The sequence below is a fragment of the Heterocephalus glaber genome, unplaced genomic scaffold (assembly GCF_053883595.1).
Source record: "Heterocephalus glaber isolate CG9 unplaced genomic scaffold, H.glaber_assembly_v1.0 deba00000281, whole genome shotgun sequence".
NCBI lineage: Eukaryota > Metazoa > Chordata > Mammalia > Rodentia > Bathyergidae > Heterocephalus > Heterocephalus glaber.
Genome location: NW_028258139.1, coordinates 6158646 through 6185197, shown reverse-complemented (window position 1 = coordinate 6185197; position 26552 = coordinate 6158646). Strand labels below are relative to the sequence as shown.

At 35.4% G+C, this 26552-nt stretch overlaps 1 long non-coding RNA gene across 1 annotated transcript in view; it reads right to left on the bottom strand.

Moving 5' to 3' along the window:
* Positions 1-17367, bottom strand: part of LOC110347680 (uncharacterized) — a 35265-nt gene extending 17898 nt beyond the window's left edge. Inside the window, exons 1-2 of the long non-coding RNA XR_002392403.2 lie at positions 17272-17367; positions 6819-6952 (exon numbers count right to left, since the gene is read on the bottom strand). This is a non-coding gene — a long non-coding RNA (uncharacterized LOC110347680). The remainder of the gene's footprint in view (positions 1-6818; positions 6953-17271) is intronic.
* Between the last annotated feature and the right edge of the window lie 9185 nt (positions 17368-26552).

Sequence of the window (26552 nt, the reverse complement as noted above, 5' to 3'; positions counted from 1 at the left end):
ACAGAAATCATTACAGAAAACTTCCCAAATATGAAGAAAGAGTTCAACATATAGGTAAACAAGGCTTATAGAATACCAACTATTACAAAAGGAGAAACACCCATGACAAATTTCTGTCAAAAATTCCAGATATCCAACAAAAACAACAACCACAACAAAAGAAAGAATCTTAAAAACTGGCAGAGGAAAGCAAAAGTCACATATAAAGGTAAATCTATTTGGATTAAAGAAGACTTCTCAACATAAACTGTAAAGGCCAGGATAGCATGGGGTGAATTTTTTTAACTGTATATCCTTTTATTGGTATACAATATAATGACATTCATCATTGGAAATTTGCACCTTTATATACTCTCTTGGTTTTTATTTTGTCCCCTTCCCCTGCCCTCCCTTCAACCCCTCCATCCTTCCCTATTTAAGAGACTTTGTTTCCTTTTTCTCATTTTCTCATATTAATTCCATTCCCTTCTTTCCTTTCCCCTGCTCTTCCCCTTTACCCCTTTTCTTCCTAATTCATATTATCTATTATACCTTTTAGTCCTTATTTACACTTTCAGGTTCTCACACTAGAGAAACTATTTGGTATCTACACATGTGTGTCCTATTAATTTAATTTAAGAGTATCACCTCGATGTGCATCCATTTACCTATAAATGTCTCTAATGTCTCATTTTTTATGGTTGAGTAGTTCTCCATTTTATATAAAAAGAAACACCACATTTTCTTTATCCAGTATCCAGTTGATGGGCATTTGGGCTGTTTCCAATTTTTAGCTATTACAAACTGTGCTGCTATGAACATGGGCACACAAATATCACTGTGGTATGATTCTTTTAATTCTTTGGGGAAGATACCCAGCAGGGGAATAGCTGGATCAAATGGGACTTCCAGTCCTAGTTCTTTGAGGTATCTCCATACTGATTTCCACAGTGGTTGCACCAGTCTACATTCCCACCATCAGTGGAACAGGGTTCCTCTTTCCACACAGCCTCACCAGCATTTTTTAATGGTTGATTTCATAAAGACAGCCATTCTTTCTGGGGTGAGGTGGAATCTTGGTGTTGTTTTCATTTGCATCTCTCCAATGACCAGTGATGTTGAACATTTTTTCATATGTTTATTTTCCATTTCTAATTTTTTGTGTGAGAAATGCCTGTTCATTTCAGATGCCCATTTTTGGATTGGGTCTTTAAATTTGGGAGGTCTGATTTTTTTTTAAGATCTTTATAGATTCGAGATAGTAGACCTTTGTTTGAGGGACCACTGGTGAAAATTTTTTCCCATATTGTGGGTTGTTTCTTCGCACTGTTGGTGGTTTCTCTTGCTGTGCAGAAACTTTTTAGTAAGAAGAGATCACACTTGTTGATTGTTTGTGCTAGTTCAAGGGCAGCTGAAGTTTTGCTCATAAAATCTTTTTCTACACTGATATCTTCAAGAGTTCTGCCTAACCTCTGTTCCAGCCAGTGTAGCATTTCTGTTTTAATATTTAGGTCTTTAATCCATTTCTATTTTAGTTTAGTGCATAGTGAGAGATATAGGTCTAATTTTAATCTTTGGCAAGTTAAAACCTCAAATTTCCAGCACCTTTTATTAAAGAGGCTATCTTTCCTCCAGTGAGGGTGTTTGTCTTCTTTGTCAAACATGAAGTGGCTGAGTGAGTGTGTCTGGAGTTGTTTCAGCATCTTCTAATCTGTTCCACTGGTCCTCAGGTCTGTTTCTTTGCCACTACCGTGCTGTTTTTATCACAGTAGCTTTGTAGTATAGTTTCAATTTGGGGATTGTGATACCCCCTGCCATGTCTCTGTTACCTAGAATTGCTTTTGCTATTCTGGGTCTCTTCTTGTTCCAAATGAATTTTTGGAGTGTTTTCTCAAGGTCCATGAAATATGCTGCTGGGATCTCAATTGGGATTGCATTGAATCCATTTAGTAGTTTTGGAAGTATGGCCATTTTCACTATGTTGGCCCTTCCTCTCTGGGAGCAAGGGATGCCTTTCCATTTTCTGATATCATCTTCAATCTCTCTTTTCAGATTGCTATAGTTTTCATGGATGAGGTTTTTGATTTGGAGTGAAATATTTAATCTGTAAAACTGAACTTCTTTCAACCCAGTTTAATATATCTGGCAAAACTTTCTTTCAAAATAGATGGAGGATATGAAGACATTTTATAAAAAAACAACAAGAGATATGTGAAAACAAACCAGCACTCTAGAAAATGCTCAAGAATATCCTAAACAGAGACAATGAAGCCAGCAAAGCCAAAAGTCCAGGTGGACTGAATACACCAAGCAAATTGAATAGATAAACAACAGAAAGAAAAGAAAAATCATCATCAACAGAAAGAGAATCCACAGTTGGGAAAAAATCCATACCTTTTGGTAATAATTCTCAATGTTAAAGGTACAATTAAAAGACACACATCGTCAGGGTCAAAAACCAGAATGCAATAGTCTGTTGCAATCACAAAACTCATCTAATCCAAAATAATATTTGTAGACTAAATATGAAAGGATGCAAAACAATATTTTAGGTGCCAGGAAGCCAAAAACTATAAGGGTAGCAATCTTACTCTCACACACAAAAAAACTTCAAGCTAAAACTGATGAGAAGAGATAAAGATCACTACAGACTAATGAAGGGAACAATCTCACAGGAAGATATAACACTTACAAATATATATGCATCAAATACTGTAACACCTAGCTACATTAAACAAATACTGCTGGACATAAAAGATCAAATAAACCTCTACACAGTTATAGTGTGTAACCTTGATGCTACGCTTTCAAAAAGAGGCAGATCAACTAAAGATATATTCAATGAAGTAATATCCGAGATGAACCACACCTTTGAACAAATGGACTTAATAGATGTCTTCCGTGTGTTCCACACCCCTACAATAGAATACATATTCTCCTCAGCAGCACATTGAACTTTCTCCACAATAGAACTATAGTCCACAAAATCTGTTAAAATAAATACAAAAGAATTAAAACCAGTGAATGTTTACTCTCAGACCACTGTGCAATGAAACTAGAAATCAATCACAGAATAAGCCACAGAAAATTTAGAAACATCTGGAAACTTAATTCACCTGAACACCCAGTGGGTCACAGAAGAAATCAAGGAAGAAATTAAACAATTTTAGGAATCAAATGGTGATGCCAGGACAATTCTCCAGAACCTATGGGACACAATGAATGCAGTATTGAGAGGAAATTTAATTGCAATCAATACTCCTATTAGAAAAATAGAATGAAGTTACATAATCTAAAGATGAACCTCAAGATATTTGAAAAGCAATTTAAACCCAAACTGAATTTGGGGAGGAAAATCACAAAGATCAAAGCAGAAATTAATGGAATTGAGACTAAAATATCAATAAAAAATCAACAAATCAAGAGCTGTTTCTTTGGAAGGCTACACAAAGTAGATAAACCCAAATGTACCAAATAAGCCAAATGTACCTAAAGAAGGAGAGAAAATACTCACATCAATGCAACTAGAAATAAAAAAAATTGAAATCACAATGGACATCATCAAAATCTAGAGTGTAGTCACTAGTTACTGTGGAAAATTGTATTCCAACAAATTGGAAATAATTGAAGAAATGGACAGATTCCTAGACTCACACAAATTACCAAAACTAAACCAAGAATACATAAAAATTCTGAACAAGCAAGTAACAAGCAATGAAATTGAGGCAGTAAAACAAAACCAAACAAAACAAAATCCCCTGCCAACTAAGTATAGTCAAGGACCTGATGGATTCAGTGCTGAATTCTACAAAAGCATTTAAAGATGTTATAATACCAATACTTCTCGAATTCTTCAATGAAATTGAAAGAGAAGAAGTGCTTCTAAGCTCATTTCTGGAATCCAGCATCTCTCTGATTCCAAAACCAGACAGAGACTCAAATGAAAAAGGAAAACTAGAGGCCAATCTCCCTAATGAACATATATCTATAAAAATCTGCAATAAGATATTGGCAAATAGAATGCAACACATCCTCAAAGAGATCATATATCATGACCAAATAGATTTCATCCCAGAGTTGCAAGGATAGTTCAACATGTACAAATAAATGAATATAATACACCATGTAAAGAGAACAAGGACAAAAGCCACATGATTATCTCAATGGATCCAGAAAAAGCTTTTGACAAAATCCAACACTCATTCATGATTTTAAAAAAAAAACTCTAGAAAATAGGTATAGAAAGATTTTACTTGAACCTGATAAATGGCATTCATGACAAATCTATGCCAAACATTGTATTCCATGGGGAAAAACTAGAAGCTTTCCCTCTAAAATCACAAAGAAGAAAAGAATGGTCACTATCACCACTTCGTTCAGCATAGTACTTGAAACATTAGTCAGAGCAACAGGAAGAGAAAGGAAAAAAAAGCTGCTATATGTATGGAGAAGGAAGAAATCAAACTGTCATTATTTGTAGATAGTATGATTCACTATATAGAAGACCCATATAATTCCAACAAAAGACTCTTAGAATCAATAACCACTTTTAACAATGTAGCAGGATGGAAAAATCAGCACTTGTAGTTATGTACATCAATGAAAAACTCAATGAGAAAGTAGGAAAACAATGTCATTCACAAAAACTAAATATCAAGAACTAACCTAACCATGGAAGTAAAATATCTCCACAATGTAAACCACAGTACTCTGAAAAAAGGAAATCAAAAATGATTCCCAAAAACGAAAAGTTGTCTCCTGTTCATGGATAGAACCAATATTTTAAAAATGGCTATACTTCCAAAACTGATAAATATATTTAGAGCAATCCTAATGAGAATACCTACAACATTATTCACAAAACTAGAGAAAAGAGTCCTAAAATTCATATGGAACCAGAAAAGACCCAAAGTAGCAAAAGTAATTCTGGGCAGCAAGAGCAAAGCAGGAGGAATCATAATACCTGACTTCAAGTTACACTACAAAGCTACAGTGATAAAGATGCATAGTATTCACACAAAAACAGATATGTGGTTGAGTGAAACAGAATACCAGATGCAAAAACATTCCCAGACATATTCAATTATTTGATATTTAACAGTGGACCTAAAATCTGTTTTGGAAGAAAGATAACCTTAACTTAGCAAATGTTTCTGGGAAAGCTGGCTATTCATATGCATAAGTTTGAAGTTGTCCCATATCTCTCTGCATACACTAAACTAAAATCAAAATGGACCAAAGATCTAAAGATTAAAAGAGAGACATCTAACTTACTGGAAATTAAAACTATTGAAGTCATAGATATAGGCAAGGACTATCTGAACAGAACTCTAATTGCAGAAAAAAATAACAGTAAGAATCAACAAATGGAATTTCATCAAATGAAAATGCTTCTGCACAAGAAAAGAATTACATAATCAAGAAAGTGCAAAGACAACCTGCAGAATGAGGAAAATTGCTAGGTATTCCTCAGACAGAGGACTAATGTCTAGAATATAAAGAGAATCAAAAAACTAGAGGCCCAAGTAAAAGACTCAGTCAAAAAATAGGCAAGTGAAATGAATAAATACTTCTGAGAAGGGTACAAATGGCCAATAAATATAGGAAAAAATATTAAACATCTCTGGTCATTAGAAAAAAATGCAAATTCAAAGATCACTAAGATCTCATTTTATAACAGAAAGAATTGACACCAAAATAAATCAAATAATAACAAATGCTGGTGTGGCTGCAGTGAAGAAGGAACTCTTCTGCATCATTGATGGGCATGTCAACCCTTACGGATATCAGTATTGAGATTTAAAAGATCTAAAAATAGAAATTCCATTTCATCTCACTATTCTCCTTCTAAATATCTTCCTTAAAGGGCCAAAGACACAGTATTTCAACAATACATGCATACCAATGTTTATAGCAGCACAATTCATAAAATCCTGTAAGCAGCCTGTATGTCCATTAGCAGATAAATGGATAAAGAAAATGTGAAGCCTGTACCTAATGGAATACTACTTGGCTATAAAGAAGTACAAATTCAAGACACCTGAAGGTAAATGGATACACTTAGAAAATAATGTTAAATGAAGTAAATCAGACAGACAAGCTTAAATACTATAGATTCATTTGAGTAATGAAAAGCAGAAATAAAAAGAAAAATGAAAATATATAAAAGGAATTTAGGGAGATAGACCTTTTGCAAATAGGAAGGGGTCCAAGAGACTGACAGTGAGGTAAGAGGGTAAGGAAGGATACATAAAAGATTCAAGATGTGTCATGAGCATGTATCAAATACTCAAAATGAATGTAAACATTGTAGGTTGCAAACATGAACTAAAAAATAAGAAGAATGAAAGTGAGGAAAGAGGATCTAGAGACAGAGGGAGTGTGAATGATGGGGAAGGGAAAATAATTTTAAAAATCAAGACATGTTAAGTAAGCATACCTACTGTCTAAGGTAAATGTAAACTTTACGTACTCAAACATGTAGTAATAAAATAAAATAAGAATTTAGTGGACCTGATTCTGATTCATAATTTCTACATGAATTGACAAGAATCACTTCGTTTCTCATTGACAGAGGTAAATAAAATGACTCAGTCTCTGATGTTAGTGAAGAAGGATAATTTATTTTTGAAGGGGACTCTGTATATTTGGGAAAAATTATTCATTCTTCTGTAAAGTGCTTGAGTGATATAACCTTATGTATATTTATTTAAATATTTCAGAATTATGCTCTTGAAAAGTTCTGACCCAATAAAAAAATCAAGGAACATTTTCCGATTTAGAGAATCATGCACCTTGGTGCATCATACAATGTTGTGAAGAGTAAGAATCTTATTCACCTGATAGAAAAATTTCACATAAAGTGAATCTTACGAGTATTCATATATGCTGATTTCAATGTGTTCTCTTATGTTTTCAGTCTTTTCCAATTCAAGTATACATGTTTATGGGTATTCTGTAGATTTTTTCTGAGCTGAAAAAATAAATGAAATTGGTCAAAATATAATATTATAACAGTATTCACTTCTTTAGAGTACTTTATGAAAAGGTTCTGCAAATAAGCATCACGTTATCCTTGAGCCTGTCTTCCTTCCCTCTTGTCCATCTGTCCCTCCCTCCCTTGTCCCCTCCTTTTTTCTTGTCCTTCCTTTATTTCCTTATATCTCACAAGTTTGTTATCATTTTTAAACATGAATTTTTATAAATTCTAGTGGCTACTTTCAACCATAATCATCCCACAAATGTTTAGCATATTTTATAATGTCTTCTGCTAAACGCTGAACACTCAGACATATGGGATAACTCTGGTGTTATCTAGCTGGAAGGAAAGACATATGTTTAAACAAAATGTTTCTTGGTATGTGCTATTGACGAGCTATGTGTGAAGTAAAATTTGGTCACAAAGAAAAAATGAAACAAGGCTGAGGAAATGATAAAGACTTGATAGAAGTGGTAATATGTAAGTCGATCTTGAAAATGAATTAGAATTTTGCACATAAGGGTGCACATGAAGGCTTTTAGTATTCAGTTGTGCTTGGAACATAATAAAATGTTAAGGAGAAAGAATAGTTATGGGAGATAGAGCTGGAAGCAACTTTGAATGGCATGATAAAGAATTTGGGTTTATTACATATGTTATAAGCTTTCTGTCACCATGGGACAAAGTACTTGAGATATGCAATTTATCAGGATGAAGGCTTATTTTGGCTCACAGCTTCAGAACTTTCATTCTGTGATTGACCGGTTCCATTGCTTTTGGGCATGTAGCCACACATGACAGAAGTGTGTGGCAAAGGAAACTGCTCACCTCAAGGCAGCCAAGAGGCAAAGAAGAAAGGCCTGGTGTCTCAATATCCACTTTCAGGGCATTACTCAAGTGACCTTACTTCCTCCCACAATGCACCACTTCCTAAAAATTCTACCACCTCCCAGTTGAGCTATAGGGTAAGAAAAAGCATTTGACAAGTGTGTTTTTAGGGGATATTTATGAAAAACATAGTATTATGCAATGAAAGAGCAGATATCCGAAACTTCTGAATAGGTAGTTGTTCAGATCACAGTGATAAATAAACTTACATTACTATGGAGACTGAATTGAGGGGAGTGAGTGGAGAGAAAAAAAGAAAAACACTTAAGCTTCTCTCATTAGTTCAGTCAAATGTATAGAAACAGCTATAGCATGAAGATTAGAGAGGATTATTTTTAGAGAAGTAACTCTAAGACAAACACAGCTGATATTGAATAAGGTTAGTGACAAAACAAATGACAAAAGGAGATTGAATCTCAAATGTCTAGCCTAGGTAACAGTGAACTATTCTTGATTACTTAATCTCCAAAGATTTATTTCACACGTATTATGTGCCAGACAGTGAGAAGCATAGTGATGAACAAATGACCCTTGTCTTTTCCTTTCACAGCAGTGTTGGGCAAGTGCCTAAAAAAAAAAAATCAGGATTTAAAATTACATTTGGAGATAGATAAATTCACTTCTGAATATGTTGGCATCCAACTGGAGGAGTGCAGTAGGAACTTTGAAATATAGTTCTAATAATAGATACATTATTTATCAAAGATATGACTTTCAGCAGAAAAAGACTGAATTAGCTACTGAATGAAGTTAGCGTTTGCTGAATATTAAAGGAGGAGTACCACTTGGACATATGGGCTTGAGAATTCTCTTCTCAATATAATAGTGGCACAACTAATCCAAAAGGCAAAGATGAGGTCCTAGGGAGTATTAAAGTGCATGGGCTAAGAAATTCCAGGGGAAGGGTAGATGTGAAATAGGCATAGGATGGGAGAACGTAGTGATTTGGAAGCCAATGGCAACTGTGTCATTATGGTGATCATCATTCCTGGTACACATTTATAAGTTATTGCTGTAAGAAGCTATGTTACGTAAAATATGACCTTCCACAGCCAAAGGTGATTGGTCCAGGGACAGTCCTTTTATAGCTAGTTCCTCTGTTCCCCAGTATCCTATGCAGTGGCCCAAACCACACCATATGTCAACAAGTACAGAATGAGCCAGTGAGACACGTTTTCTTCAGAATTTGACTTGGTATATAAAGAAAGATATAAAAACTTACCAGACATAAGTAAAGGTGAGATTTTACTAATTCAGGGTTATGATTTACCAAGATCATTAGTGAATATTTAATTCCATCTCTCTGAAAATAAGAGATCTGGGAGAGAATGCTAGTGAGCCTACCCCTGACTTGATAAAAATTTAGACTATTACACTTCAAGTAGTCTGTGAAGAGGCTAGCTTTGTGAGCGAGTGTTACTAAATCTCGAATGAGTTGTAAGTTTCAAAATGTACTCAAAATACAGATTTCTAGTACACAGAAAGTTCCATTAAGGCTGGGGATTTACAAAATCCTTTGGGTTCTGTACCCTATGTATGAATTATTAAAACATAATAATCTTCAAATCTGATCCAAACATCAGTAGGTTCCTCACTGACTGAGTGGCATGTTCTGTTTGTTTACTCTATCACCTCAGTCAGGCACTTGTGTTCGGCCCTTGCTGAGGAGCGATAGAAAATTCTAACTCCCTTTTTACTCTTTCTTTAATTTTCTCATCATTATTAACATAAAAGTGATGTGAGTGTTAATTTTCATTGAGAACTTAAGAAAATATAAGATAAGTAACACGAACAAAATAATAATAACAATATAGAAACAAATGAAGGTAATAACTGGATTTTAACAATAAATATTTCTGTTATCGAAGGTAAAAGGAAAAATAAACTTTAAAATCTTCATGTAAGGTATTGCAATGCTCTCTCCAAATTTGAGGACTTGCTGAATTAAAAGTTTGCCCTCTTCTTCCTTCTCCTAGAAAACTCATTCATAAAACTCCCTTTCTCATTTCTTAAGGTTCTCGTCATGGCTCTCATCACTTTGCTTAGACAGAGCACTCAGCAGCATTGCAGAAGAACACGTCTAAACTTCTCTAGAACAAGGAGGTCAGAGTTTCCAAGCAAGGTCATGCTGAGGGCTATCTACCCCTCAGATAGGGGGGCATATCACTTCTCTGATTTCTATCAGATAAATTTTAGAGAAAATGTATATATTGTTGGTCCTTTGTATCTGCAGTTTGGACCTTCATGGATTCAACTCCCTTGGGATTAAAGCTATTGAAAAAAATGCACTTTAACATATACAGATTTTTTTCTTGTCCTTATTTCTTGAATCATGCAGTATAACGATTATTTATAGAACATGTATGCAATATAACATTGTTGAAAGTACACAGGATGGACATATGTCATGTGCAAATACTGTACAACTTTATACCACAAACTTGAGTGTCTACAGTTTTAGGTATACAAGGTGTCTGGGAACCCATTCCCTATGAATACAAAGGAATAACTGTGTACATTATAAGTGTAGGCATCATTGCTTATAGTAAGACAAAACAATTTATGTGTACTGATGAAAAAAAATCCTGAATATGTAATCTGGACAGATTCTAAGGCTCAAAGTAAGGACAACACAATAATAATCAATGATATTCAAATCAAAGCCATATTGAGATATCAACTCATCCCTGTAGTGAAGGTTATTATCAGAAAGACTATAGGGCCAGGGATTTAGCTCAGTGGTTCCATCACCCACCTTCCTCGCAAGCACAAGGTCCCAAGTTCCATCCCTGGTACCAAAAAAAAAAAAAAGACTAGCGATAATAAGTGCTGATGAGGATGTGGAGAGAAGGATACCCATGCAAGCTTTAATGAGAGTGGAAATTCATGTAGCCATTATTGATAACCATATGGAAATTCCTCAAAAAATATAAGCATCATAAGATCTAGCAATTACATATAAGTATACATCAAAGAAAATTAAAGAAATATATAGAAGAGTCATCTGTACTACCATATTCATTGTAGCATTAGTCACAAAGCCAAGAAATGGGAACAATCTCAGTAATCGTGTCAATAAATTGATAAAGAAAATGTGCATGCTAGAGCTATTCAGCCATAAAAAGAATGGAGTCTTGCCATTTGTGACAATACAGATGGAACTCAAGATTATTATATTAAGTAAAATAAGCCAGGCAACAGAAATACAAATACTGTATGATCTCACCGAATCTAAAAATTTGAACTCATAGAAGTTGGGAAAATAAAAATGGTTTTTAAAGGCTGGCAGAGTGAAGGTAATGTGGGAATGGGAAAGGTTTTTAAGTTACACTTAGAGAGAAGCCAGACATCCTAGTGTGAGACTGTACAGTCAGGTGACTAAAGCTAACAGTAATATGCTGTACATTTCAACAAGATAGAAGAAAGGATTTTGAAAGATTTAACCATAAAGAAATTGTTAATGTTTAAGGAAACAAATACTTTTGCCCTGTTTTAAACATGGATTGGAATGTAATGTGATATTCCATTGATATGTACATTTTAGGTTTTGATATATCAGTTAATAACTAAATTAAAATGATAGTAAATTAAAAGTGAAAAATAAAAATGACAAATGTCTCATAGTCTCATAAAGATGTTAAAAGCTCAGAAAGTTCAGGCAGGAGTGATGGTGTACACCTATAATCCCCCCACTTGGGAGGCTGAGGCAGGAGGATCTTCACAAGTTTGAGGCCTGCCTGGACTCCATAGTGCATTCAGAACAAGCCTGGACTACATGGAAGACCCTGTCTAAAAAAAAAAAAATGGCTAAGAAAGTTCGGATTTTCTCTTTTTTTCTGAGCCACACAGATTTCTTTTCTTTGTTATGCCATCTCTTCTCCTTCTCTAGCCACTATCTTTCCTCTCTAAATCTGGAAGCCAACATATTTATAATACTGCTCTACATCCTTATCATCCAGAGGTGAGGGAGATGGAGACCATCGTGTAAAATGTGGGTTATTTTATTGTACTATAGTTGAATACATTTTGTTAGTGGCTTGTTTGAACTTTTACAAACAGTTTACACACAAGTCTCTTCTTTGGCAATAAATCTTGGGATAATTATATATTTGATGAAGAGTGTATACCACATACTGCGGGGTCCCACTTAGAATAAAGTGTATTGGGACCTCCTGGAGTTCCTGCTATGCATCACACCATGTGATCACTTCCTTGGAAAAAATCATGTACTGTAGTTAGATATGTAGAGAATCATCTTTTGTATCCATGGGGATCAGTGCCAGGGCCCCTGTGGATGCCAAAGTGCACAGATGCACAAGTTGTGGTGTTGTTTGCATAGAACTTACTCATGGTTCCCCATATACTTTAAATCATTGTCAGGTGATTTATAATACCTATTGTAATGTAAATGCCATTTAAATAGTCTCTATACTATATTATTTAGAGAATAATGACAAGAAAAGTTCTGTATATGTCCAGCGCAGAAACAATATTTTTTCAAATATTGATCTATGGTTGCACACACAATTAAGAACCAGTGAAAAGAGAGGTCTGGCTGTATTAAACATAAGTAAGTGCCCCTGGCAAGTTTCCTGTGGATATCTGTTAGGCGTTAACATTAGTCATCAAGGTTTTAGTTTTACTTCAGCTGCTGTTGCTTACTAGGATTTGTTTATATTTTAGACTTGCAAATGTTATGTAAGTACTTACAATGGTCCCTTCTCCAGGTATTTCAAATCTTTTAAAAATGACTGAAAGAATATCCTCAAAACAAAAAAATTGGAGCTGGGGATGTAGCTCAGTGGTGCAGTGCCCCCCTGGCAAGCACAAGGTCCTGAGTTCGATCCCTGGTACTGGAAAAAAAAACCAAAACAGTATTTCTAAAGGATGCAACAAATTGCTTCAGTTTCTCAACTGTGTATATTGCCAAAAATAGTGGTAGATATGATAATATATGGTGGAGTTGTATTGGAAGGATCAACCTTCCAGGTGTAAACAAATCATTAAAGGCAAATTGTGTCACAAGATTGTGTAACATAATAGCTTAAAAAATTGGGTATTAGGACGAGTATTTAACAGATTTGTTTTTTTAATTATCACTGTGATCATGCAGCTAAACTTTTCTGGTTAACTTCCTCCAGTCATAAAAAGCAGAGTTCACTTTTTAATCTGTAGCATATGTATGTATATATGTATGTATGTATGTATGTATGTATTAGAGTATTGAACCCAAGACCTTCACACTGAGCTACATCCCCAGACCTCCCACAACTTTTTATGTTTTACTTCAAGATAGGGTCTTCTAAGTTGCCCAGGCTGAGCTGAAATTTGCCATCCTCCTACCTCTTCCTCGAGCAGTGGTAGGATTAAAGGTATGTACCATCACATTATGCTCTTTAATCCTTAAATCTTCTTAGGGTCACATGGTAGCCAGGAGGCAGCAGGCTGCTGTAAGGCAGCAGAGCAGCATGTGGACCAGCAGCTGAAGTTAGTGGCACATTGGAGGTTAGGTCACGGTTGGGACCTTGGTTTTTGGAATGATTAGAATGAAGAGGATGGATTGGCTGTAAGGGTTGTAGATGCAAAAATATTGGCTATGGTAGAAGGAATTAAAGGATAGATCAGATTGGGGATAGAGGTACAAATGCATGGAAAGAAAACAGAAGCAATAGAGAAGTTGGTTTATAGGTCAGGAGTTGAATAAGAAGCAGCAAAGAACCATTATACAAGATTAAAATTAATGCATTCCAGAGCATTTTTTCCTTGGCTTCCAGCCTTTTAAATGCTATCTTATTCTAGAATCCTAGAACCAAAGATTCTACACCCGCAGACTTAGAGTTAGGATCAGGATTTTTTTTTTTTGGTACCTGGACTCAAACTTGGGTCTTTGTGCTTTCGAGGCAGGAGGCAGAACCACTGAGCTTAATCCTCGGCCCAAGATCAGGATTTTTAAAAATTAAATGACATTGTCTACTGAGGGCAGAGAGAAAAAAAAATAGCAGATAGCAAAGCTGACCATCATGAAATTATGAAAAGATATTTGGCCAAAGTTGCTGAACTGTTACTCATTGTTGTGGTCATTATCATTTTAGTGTTTAATGACTCTTTAAAATTGTATGCATATGCACAATTTTGTGATAACCTTGGCAATTCTTTAAAAAATGTTAACATTATTATAATTTTAAAGCAAAACAAAAATCATGATTGTAACATTCTTTTGAAGAGTAATGTCTTATATATCAAAATAATATTATTCTGTCAAATTTAACTAAATTGCATAGCTCACTTTTTAATCTGTATTATTACTTCTTAATTTTTTGTACATTTTGGATATATATATAATGATAACATTTATCACCATAATTTTGTATTTGTGTACAATATATCTTGCTTCTTTCTTTCCCATTTCCCTTCCCTCCATTCAACTCCTCTTTCCCTCTTAATTTACAACAGCTTTGTTTCCTTTTTTCCTTCTATTCTCTTTTTTGCCCTTTCTTTCTTTCCCCCTTCCCCACTTCCTTGTTCCCCTTCCTATTTGAACATTTTCTAACAATTTCCCAATATCTATTATATATTTTGGTCCTTATTTCCACTTTCCCTGTGAGATGATGTTTTTAATTCTTTCAGAAAGATACCAAAAAGGAAAACAGCTGGGTGAACTGGAATCTCTAGTTTTCATTTTTTGAGGAATCTCCACACTGATTTCCACAGTGGTTGTACCAGTCTACACTCCCTGCAACCGTGGAAAAGGGCTCCTTTCCCCTCCCACAGCTCCCCTACTAACAAAGAAAATCACTGATGGATTCACTGCTGAATTATACAAGGAATTTAGGGAAGACTTAATGCCACCACTTCTCAAACTCCTTAATGAAATTGAAAGGGAACCAATACTCCCTCAAAATTGTATGAGTAGTAATGTGTGGTTAGACGGCTACTATGATTGCAGCAATTGAGAACACTGCATTTTTACTGCTATACATCAAGATGAACATTTTTACTGAATTTGTGTGACTGATTTGGCTTTTTTCTTAGTACTCATTACTGGTGATAATGTTTATCAAATATGGCATTTACCTGAGGGGAGATCTGTTATAGTAGACAAGTTATATTAATTAACTTATCCCATAGGAAGTCATGGTGGTCTACTATAATGATGATACCATGCTAAGTGTCAACTTAGACATGAACTAGATGCAAATGAAAATAGCACTGAGATTCCACCTCACCCCAGCAAGAATGGCTGCTATCATGAAATCACCAATAACAAATGCTGGCAGGGCTCTGGGGAAAGAGGAACCCTGCTCCACTGCTGGTGGGAGTGTAGACTGGTGCAACCACTGTGGAAATCAGTACGGAGACACCTGAAAGAACAGGACTGGAAGTCCCATTTGACCTAGCTATTCCCTTGCTGGGTATCTTCCCAAAAGAATTAAAAGAATCATACCACAGTGATATATGTGCACTCATGTTCAGAGCAGCACAAATTATAATATCCAAAACTTGGAAGCAGCCCAAATGCCCATCAACTGGAGACTGGATAAAGAAAATGTGGGTTTTTTTTTTTTATAAAATGGTTTACTACTCAGCCTTAAAAAATGAGAAATTAGAGACATTTATTGCTAAATGGATGCACATTGAAGCAATAATCTTAAGTGAAATAAATAGGACACACATGTGTAAATACTGAAGTTTCTCTAGTGTGAGAAACTGAAAGTGTAAATAAGGACTAAAAGGTATAATAAATAATGTGAAATAGGGAGAAAAGAGGCAAAGGGGAAGGGGAAGTGGGAGGGGTAGGGTAAAAGAAAGAAGGGAATGGAATTAATATGAGAATATGGTAAAATGGAAACAAAGTTTTTGTAAGTAGGGAGGAATGGAGGAGTTGAAGGGAGGGCAGGGAAATGGGGAAAAAATAAGAACCAAGAGAGATTATGTAAAGGTGCAAATTTCCAATGTTGAAAGTCATTATAGAGTATACCTAAAATGTACCAATAAAATTAATTTTAGAAAGGGGATGTTATGGCAAAATAATCATTTTCCTGATGTTTGGAGTAATTTAATATACTTCTGGAAATGAATTACTAAGTACTTTCTATTATCATCTTATTTCTAAAGATGCTTATATTTAAACAGATAGTTTTGGAATGGGTTTATAGTTATTATTTTTTGAATTAGGAAAATAAAACAAAGGTATATTTAGTAACTCTTATGTGTTGCAAATATAATTGGTCAGAAACAAACCTTGTTAAATTTACTAAGCATATTCTACTGTCCTCTCCAAGATGTCTGAAACAGGCCCTATAGAAGAAAAATAACCCCAAGAAGGGGCTCTCTATTATATCAAATTAGATGTTTCTTTGATTTAGTTAAAAGCAGACCTGATCTATTTTATTCATGGTATGTAATATTAAGAGAAGTAGGCTGATTGCATTTCAGTGAAAGATGCTATTAATAATATGCTTTTTAAAAATTTTACCTAATATAACAGAAATATACTCTTTAAAATTAAATACTCTATGGTGATTTAACACATAAAGTCACCTTCATTTACATTCTAGGGTAAAATATTAAATTTAAAAGTAGATTTTGAAAGAAAACTCAGAAAACTGAGTGATTGAAGTAGGGTAAGACAAAGTGTGTCATCTAACAAGAAAAGAAAGAAATTGAACTGAGTAATGTAAATGTGAATGCTAATTCTAAAATTTCACATGAAAGGTATATATAACATATAATTCTGTTTATTCACCAGATTAAATGTTTCTTAATTATATTTTTGTCTTCCTTTACTTCTATAAGCAGAATAATTTTATTTAGTCACAAATTAACATTTTAACATGACATTTTAAAAAAGCTATTATGTTTTACTCATAGGATTATATTCCAAGGAGGTAGAAAAACAAACGCAGTTTTAAACTTTTGCTTCTCTTTCTCCTGCTTAATGAATGCATTTTGTTTTTGGATCTTTAATTTTTTAACATTTCTGTTAAACTAAAAGGTACCAATAGTGTTTTGTGTATGCTACTAATGAGGGCCAAGTTGTTGGTATTATTTTCAATTTCAGCAATCACTAGCTTTCAACCTAGGAAAATTTAATCACCCTGACACATGATGTTGTTAGTTTATAAAAGAAAGTCAGAGGTTTATTTACTTGTTTGTTGTTTCATTCTTTGGAATAATTTGGAGACAGGACTATTTAAAATATATATTAATTGCACTTACATTAGCTGTTTTACATCAATATAATTAAATATCTGAGGTAATAAACCTATAAAGAGAAAAATTTAATTTAGCACACCATTTCAGTGATTTCATTTCTTTTTTTTATTAGTACATGTTTTCAGTACATTATGATTTCATGCCTTGTGGGGAATTTGTCATGTACTTAACAACTTTTTTTTCATCCTTTCTCCTCCCCTCCCTCTCACCTTCCTCTTGGATGTTTCATTTCTTGATGGATTTGGATCTTGGGCTTGTTCTGAGGCAGCACCTCATGGCTGAAGAGCACAGTGGAGCAGTATCACTTACCTTTGCTGAGAAATGAAACCGTTGAAAACGGTTTCACAGACCCGTTCAACAGCAGGTCTCAATATCTAACAACATCTCACCAAACCCACCTCTCAAAGTTTCACTACTTCCTAATAATCCCCCAAGGACCAAGTCCTCAACACAGCAGCCTTTAGACAACACTTTAGATCCAAACTATAGCAGCACCATGAACAACATCTTACCTGAACGATGTTCTTAGAGGTACCTTTGCCTTACTGAGTCAATAGTTGTGGAACCAAAGTCATAGAACTAGAATAGAAAAGGACTTGAATTTCAAGTTCAAAAAGCCCAGGACTTTGCCTCTCAAAGGCTGGTATATCACCAAAAGCTGTTAAAAATGTAGAATCTCAGACCCCTACCCCAAAGCGGTAAGTCAGAATCTACATTGTAAGGGGAATCATGCACACACTAAAGTTCAAGAACCATTGCTCTACACCTACTGGGAGAATTCTTATATGAAAATCAATGGAAGAAGAAATTTGGCTCTGAGGCTTCTTTTTAGCATTTTATTTAATACCTTAGAACCTATTTTTCTGAGAGGCTCTCATGCATCAGAAGCTGCTCAGTAATTTCAAGGAGCCCTGGGCTGGTTAGGGACAGAACCCTGAAACCACAGCTAAGTGCTCTTTAAGGTCTGACCCCTGCTCGGCCTCCTGCTGCATGCAGTAATAGTTTCAGGGAGGAAAAAATAGTCTTGTATAATGAAGAAATCGTTCAGTGGTGGCAAGATGAGCACATTAGCAGGCATCACCGCATGGTTTGTACATTCACAAAACAATCTGAATAGATAATGGATGAAAATAATTTTGAAGTATAGTCATTTTATGTAAATAAAAACCATGCCAACAGAGTGATATGTAAACATGCTGTTGGCAGTTTGGTGTGTGAATTTTTCATCTTTGGGATGCATTTTAGGGAGTAGTGACCAAGTGATAATATAGAGGCTGGTGCTTCTGCAGCAGGAGACTGTCATCTGGATTTACAGGGGTTAAATTTCTCACTATAGCCTCATAGTTGCCCCCGAGGGTAAATAAATATCTTCTTTGGGTTATATACAAACTCTGAAATATGTTTGAGAATGAAAAATTAATATCAATTGATTAATATTAATTTTTATTAATAACATATTTTGAATTTTTGATGGGCAAGAGTTGTTTCCTTCCACTACCTCCCAACCAGACATGTTTAGGGACTTTCTACAGCCCAGCTTATTTAAGAAACTATAAATATTGAAAGAAAATCATATCTCTATTACAAAATAAATTCCTATACATATTTTATTTGACTTTCAGAAGCTCAGTGATGCATTATTTTGTGAGCTTTTTCTTAAATCCTAACCTTATGTTCATACTATTTGTAATTTAGGTGTTAGCATGAGGCTTATTCTGTTTTATTCCTATTATTCTTATTTATAACAAGATTAATTTTCATATCATTTTGCTTTTGTTTTGTTTCTCACAAAAATTCTATTGGAATGTTGAGGTTGCACTTATTTTATAAATTAATTTGGGAAAATGTGACATCTTTACAATACTAGCTATTTGTGTTTGAGAATGAGATATTATCTTTCCATATATGAAAATTTTACTTATGATTCAACATGAAGCTTAAAATTTTCTTCTTTTAAAAAACTCTTGTGTTTTTATTACAGTTTTTCAGATTTTGGTTTTATAATATTTTCTATTATTTTTTTTGTCAATCGCTGATTTTCTAGAGAAAAAAACTACTTGTATGTATTAACTTTGTAATCTGTCAAATTATTAAAATATCTTGTTATTTCAAATTTTTAGTTGATATTTTGAATTTGCTGGCCTTAACATATCATTGATTAACAATGGATGTGTGGCCCAGACCAGTGCGGCTGCAGGTAGATCCCAGCCAGGGGTCTGCCTAGACCCTAGAGGCTCCTGCACAACTGCCCAAGCCAAAGGCCCACCCAGAAAAGAACTGCACAGGTGCACAAGCTTCAGCCAGAGGCCCAGCATACCATCCACCACAGCCAAAGACCCACCTAGAAAAGAGCTACACAGGCATACAAACAATACCCAGAGGCTCACCCCGATAGCAGTGATAAGTGTATGGAGACCCTAGCCAAAGCCTGTTCTGGCAACAGGAACTTGAGTGCACAGTCCCCAGCTAAAGGCCCTCCCAAACAATAGCTACATAGGGGGCCCAGTGAGAGGCATGCCTAGATACCATCCCACATGTGCACAGGCCCCAGCCAGAAGCCCACTGAGACAACAGGTCAGCTCAGGGATCCAGAAGGCCACTACTCTGAAGCCAGGAACTGGTGTACTGGTGAGCAGCAGAGTAAATGCTGCTTGGTAAGGGCTGAAAATTCAAGACCACTGGGTGAGCAAAAAGTCACCCGAACAAACGCACTGCAGGCTGCATCTGTTGAAATGAGAAGACACATAAGTAAGTCTCAAAACAAGACTTCCAGATCACCTAAGGCAACCCCAAAGGGCAATGAGATGGAGCAATCCCATACTCAACCACGTGGACTCCCTGAACTGGCAAAAAAGGAGAATCTGGAAAAAAAATGAAATCAAAAATAATTTCTCAGATAATAGCAGAGATTGTGCCCATAGTACAAGACATAATTAATAAATCTAGAGTAGACACAGATAAAAAAAATAGAGGAGCTGAGGAACATGATGGAATCCCAACATAGGAAATAAATGGAATCCATAAAACAGAGGCAAACAGATTTCCAGCAGATTAAAAACTCCATTGAAAGTTTACACAGCAGAATGAGCCAATGTGAGAATAGAATTTCAGATATAGAAGGTAGGATTGCAATTAGTGACCAGGAAAAGAAAAATTCCTTAAAAATAGTAAGGGACCATGAGAAATCAATTCAGCAGCTGCTAGACAATGCAAAGAAGAATAAAATCAGACTGATCAGAGTCAATGAAGACACGAGAGTGCAGACAACATAAAGAAATTGTCACCCGAGCTTGATCCCTGGTACCAAAAAAACCCCAAAAACAAATGAACAAACAAACAAAAAAATCCCACCAAAAACCATAAAAAAATTGTCCACAGAAGTACTGGCAGAAAACTTCCCATATAGGGGAAAAGAATTTGACATAGAGATAAGTGAGGCATATAGGACTCCAACTAGCTGTGATAAAAATATTACTCATAGGCATATAATAGTTAAGATTCCAGAAACCCAACAGAAGAACAAAATTCTACAAGCAGTTAAAGAAAAGAAACAAATACAATGGAAAGACCATCAGAATCACAGCCAACTTCTCAACACAAACCATCAAGTCAAGAAGAGCCTGAAGTAATGTATTTCAAGCCCTAAAGGCAAAAAAATTCCAACCCAGATGGATGTACCCTGCAAAACTGTCTTTCAAAATTGATGGAGAAATAAGGTACTTCCATGACAAAGAGCACCTTAGAAACTTCATGAAAAATAAACCAGCACTCCAGAAAATTTTAAACAATATCCTAGGAAATGACAATGAGGGTCACAACCACAGGAGGCCCTGCAGAATGAATCCATCAGGCACGACAAGAAATAAGTGCAAAGAGGGAAAAAAAGAATGTCACGACAAGGATAATTCAATACATATCAGTTATACCCATCAATATTAATGGTCTCAATTCACCAATCAAAAGACATAGACTGGTAGAATGGGTCAAGAAGCAGGATTCAACAATATGCTGCATACAAGAAACACACTTAATTCAAAAGGAAACTCATAGACTGAAAGTTAAAGGGTGGAAAACAATACTCCATGTGACAGGAAAACAAAGCAAAGCAGGAGTACTTATCCTCTTTGCAGATCAAGTGGACTTCAAACCAATACTAAGAGAGACAAAAAAGGACACTACATCCTTGTAAAGGGAACAATGCAAGAAGAAGAGATGACAATCATCTCTTCAATATATATGCACCAACACTACTGCACTGAACTATATAAAACAAATACTAACAGACATGAAAAATCAAATAAGCACTAATACAATAGTAGTGGGGGACCTCAATACCCCACTGTCACAAACAGATCAACTAGACAAAAAATAAAGAAATACTAGAACTCAATCAAACTCCTGAACAAATGAACTTAACAGATGTTTACAGAGTATTCTACCCCACAAAATCAGAATACACATTCTTTTCAGCTGCATATGGCTCATTCTCCAAAAGAAACCACATACTTGCTCCTAGAACACATTTAAGTAAGTGTAAAGGAATTGAAGTTATTCCTCTGTATATTATCAGACCCTAGTGTGATGAAATTGGAGATCAATAGCAAAAGAAACCGCGGGAATTTCATAAATACATGGAAATTGAACAACACACTTCTGAATAACAAATGGGTCACAGAGAAAATAAAAGAAGAAATCAGATAGTTCCTACAATTAAATGACAATGCCAATAAAACACATCAGAATCTATAGGACATAATGAAAGCAGTCTAAAGAGGGAAATTCATAGCAGTGAATACTCATATTAGGAAAACAGAGTGAGCTCAATTATACAACCTGGTGCTGAACTTCAAGCTTCTAGAAAAAGAAGAGCAGGATAAACCCAAATCTCATACAAGGGAGGAAATTATAAAGATCAGGGCAGAAATCAATGTAATGGAGACTAAAAGAACAATACAAAAAAAATCAATGAAGCAAAGAGTTGGTTTTATGAAAGAATAAATGAAACTGACAAACCTTTAGCCAACCTTGTCAGAAAAAGGAAAGAAAAGGCCCAAATCCATGCAATTAGGAATGAAAAGGGTGAAATTACAACAGACCCAGCAGAAATCCAGAGGATCATCAATACCTACTTGGAGAACTTATATGCCAATAAGATGGAAAATACAGAAGAAATAGACAGATTTCTAGATACAAATGAATTATCAAAGTTCAATGAAGATAACCTAAAAATTCTAAAGGACACTGTATCAATCAATGAAATTGAAAATATAATTAAAGACTTACCAACTAAGGAAAACCTGGGTGTTGATGGCTTCACTGCTCAAATTTACAAGACATTTAGAAAGGAACTACTGCCACTACTGTCTAAACTCTTCAATGAAATTGAAAGGGAAACAATACTCCTGAATTCATTTCTGGAAGCAATCATCACCTTGATCCCCAAAGCAGAGAAAGATCCAACTGAAAAAGAAAACTATAGGGCAATTTCGCTAAGGAACATAGATGCAAAAATCCTTAATAAGATACTGGCAAATAGATTGGAGAAGATCATTAAGAAGATCATACACCCTGACCAAGTGGGATTCATCCCAGGGATGTAGGGACAGTTCAACATATGGAAATCAACAAATGCAATACACTATATTAATAGAGACAAGGTTAAAAAACATATGATCATCTCATTAGATGCAGAAAAAGCATTTGACAGAATCAACCATGCATTTATGATAAAAACTCTCCAACAATTAGAATAGATGGTCTCTACCTCAATCTGATAAAAGCCATCTATGAAAAACCAACAGCCAGTACCATACAAAATGGTCAAAAACTGAAATCCTTCACACTAAAATGAGGAACCAAACAAGGATGTCCACTATCACCACTCCTGGTTAATTTAATTATGGAAACATTAGCCACTGCAATTAGATGAGAGAAAGAAATAAAAAGAATAAAAATAGGAAAGGAAGAAGTCAAATTATAATTTTTTGCAGATGACATGATACTTTATTCAGTTTTTTGGATGCTCTTGTGAAAGGAATTATTTGCCCTATTTCTCTCTCAGTGAGTCTGTCATTCGTGTAGAGGAAAGCTATTGATTTTTGTGTGTTGACCTTGTAACCAGCTACTTGACTGAATTTGGTTATTAAGTCTAGAAGACTTTTGGTGGAGTTCTTGGGGTCTTCTATATGGAGTATCATGTCATCTGCAAATAATGACAATTTGACTTCTTCATTACCTATCTTTATTCCTTTTATTTCTTTCTCTTTTCTAATTGCCATGGCTGATGTTTCCAGAACTATATTGAACAAGAGTGGTGATAGTGGACATCCTTGTCTTGTTCCTGATTTTAGTGTGAAGGATTTCAGTTTTTGATCATTTAGTATGATATTGGCTGTTCGTTTTTCATAGAGAGCTTCTATCAGTTTGAGGTAGAGACAATCTATCCCAATTTTTTGTAGGGTTTTAATCATAAGTGCATGTTGGACTTTGTCAAATGCTTTTTCTGCGTCTATGGAGATAATCGTATGGTTTTTGTCCTTGGCTCTATTGATATAGTATATTACATTGATTAATTTTTGTATATTGAACCATCCCTGCATCCCTGGCATGAATCCCTCTTGATCAGGGTGTATGATCTTCTTGATGATCTTCCGCATTCTGTTTGCCATTATCTTATTAAGAATTGTTGCATCTATGTTCATTAGTGAAATTGGCCTATAGTTCTCTTTTTTGGTTGGGTCTTTCTCTGCTTTGGGGATCAAGGTGATGCTTGCTTCCAGGAATGAATGTGGGAGTATTGTTTCCCTTTCAATTTCACTGAAAAGTTTAAACAGTAGTGGCAGCAGTTTCTCTCTAAATGTCTTGTAGAATTCAGCAGTGAAGCCATCAGAGCCTGGGCTTTTCTTAGTTGATAAGTTTTTACTTACATTTTCAATTTCATTGGTTGATATTGGGTTGTTCAGAATTTTTAGGTCTTCTTCATTCAACTTTGGTAATTCATATATATCTAGGATTCTGTCCATTTCTTCTGTGTTGTCCATCTTATTGACATATAGGTTCTGGAGGTAGGTATTGATGATCCTCTGGATTTCTGCTGGGTCTGTTGTAATTTCACCCTTTTCATTCCTAATTGCATGGATTTGGGCCTTTTCTTTCCTTTTTCTGACAAGGTTGGCTAAAGGTTTGTCAATTTTGTTGATTCTTTCAAAGAACCAACTCTTGGGTTCATTGATTTTTTGTATCATTCTCTTAGTCTCCATTGCATTGATTTCTCCTCTGATCTTTATAATTTCCTCCCTTGTATGAGCTTTGGGGGTGTCCTGCTCTTCTTTTTCTAGAAGCTTGAGGTTCAACATCAGGTTGTTTAGTTGGGCTTGTTCTGTTTTCCTAATATGTGTATTCACTGCTATGAATTTCCCTCATAAGACAGCTTTCATTGTGTTCCATAGATTACAAAATGTTGTATTGTCATTGTCATTTGATTGAAGGAACTGTCTGATTTCTTCTTTAATTTCCTCTGTGACCCATTGGGTATTCAGAAGTGTATTGTTCAATTTTCACATGTTCATGACATTTTTTGAGTTTCTTTTGCTATGGATCTCCAATCTCATCACACTATGGTCTGATAATGTACAGGGGATAACTTCAATTCCTTTGCACTTACTTAAACATGTTCTATGTGTGAGTATGTGATCTATTTTGGAGAATGACCCATGGGCAGATGAGGAGAATGTGTATTCTGATTTTGTGGGGGTGGAAGACTCTGTAGACCTCTGTTAAGTTCATTTGTTCAAGAGTTTGATTGAGTTCTAGTATTTCATTACTTATTTTTAGTCTAGTTGATCTATTTGTGACAGTGGGGTGTTGAGGTCCCCCAGTACAATTGTATTAGTTCATATATGACTTTTCATGTCTGTTAGTATTTGTTTTATATAGTTGGGTGCACTAGTGTTTGGTGCATAGATATTTATGATTGTCATCTCTTCCTCTTGGATTCTTCCCTTTACAAGGATGTAGTGTCCTTCTTCATCTCTCTTAATCAGTGTTGGTTTGAAATCTACTTGATCTGCAAAGAGGATAGCTACTCCTGCTTTTTTTTGGTTTCCTGTCACATGGAGTATTGTTTTCCACCTTTTAACTTTCAGTCTATGAGTTGAGTTTCCTTTTGAATGAAGTGTGTTTCTTGTCTGCAGCATATTGTTGGATTTTGCTTCTTGACCCATTCTGCCAGTCTATTTCTTTTGATTAGTGAATTGAGACCATTAACCTTGATGGTTATAACTGAAACATATTGACTTGTCATTGCCATGACTTTTTCTTTTTGTTGGGTTCTCCCCCTTTACATTTAATTTCTTGTCATGCCAGATGGGTTCATTCTGCTTTGCTTCCTGGGGTTGTGATCCTCAATGTCTGTTCCTAGGATATTGTGTAAAATTCTTTCGAGTGCTGGTTTGGTATTCACGAAGTTCCTCAGGTGTTCTTTGTCATGAAAGTATCTTATTTCTCCATCCATTTTTAAAGATTGTTTTGCAGGGTACATCAATCTGGGTTGAGGCTGTTTTCTTTTAGGGCTTGGAATATGTCACTCCAAGCTCTTCTTGCCATGATGGTTTGTGTTGAGAAGTCTGCAGTGATTCTGATGGGCTTTCCTTTGTATGTGATTTGTTTCTTTTCTCTGACTACTTGGAGAACTTTGTTTTTCTGTTGTGTTTCTGGAATCTTAACAATTATATGCCTATGTGTAGATGTTTTTTGATCAAGGCTATTTGGAGTCCTATATGCCTCACTTATCTGTATGTCAAGCTCTTTTCCCCTGCTTGGGAAGTTTTCTGCCATTATTTCTGTGAAGAGACTTTTTATGTCGTCTGCACTCTCTCCTGCTTCTTCATTGAGTCCAATCAGTCTTATGTTATTCTTCTTTGCATCATCTAGCAGCTGCTGGATTGATTTCTCATGTTCCCTTATAATTTTGAAGCAATTTTTCTTTTCCTGGCCACTAATTGCAATCTTGTCTTCTATATCTGAAATTCTGCCCTCTCATTGACTCATTCTGCTGTGTAGACTTTCAAAGGAGTTTTTCATGTCCTGGAAATCTATTTGCATCTGTTTTATGGATTCCATTTGTTTCTTATGTTGGGATTCCATCATGTTCCTGAGCTCCTCTCTAGATTTATTAAGCATATCTTGCAGTAGGGGCACAATTTCTCCTGTTATCTGAGAAATTATTTCTGATTTCATTTTTTCCAGATCCCTTTTTGTTGCCAGTTCAGTGGGTCCAGGTGGTTGAGTATCAGAGTGTTCCATCTCATTTCCCTTTGAGGTTGCTGTAGGTGATCTGGAAGTCTGGTTTTGAGACTTATTTACGTGTTTTCTCATTTTGACTGGGCTGGGGGGCTGTTAGCACCTGCACAGATTACCTCCTCTTAGCTGGGTGAGGTGGTCCAGGGGCTGTGAGCAGCGGTAAGGATGGTGACCCAAAAGCCCTTTCCTG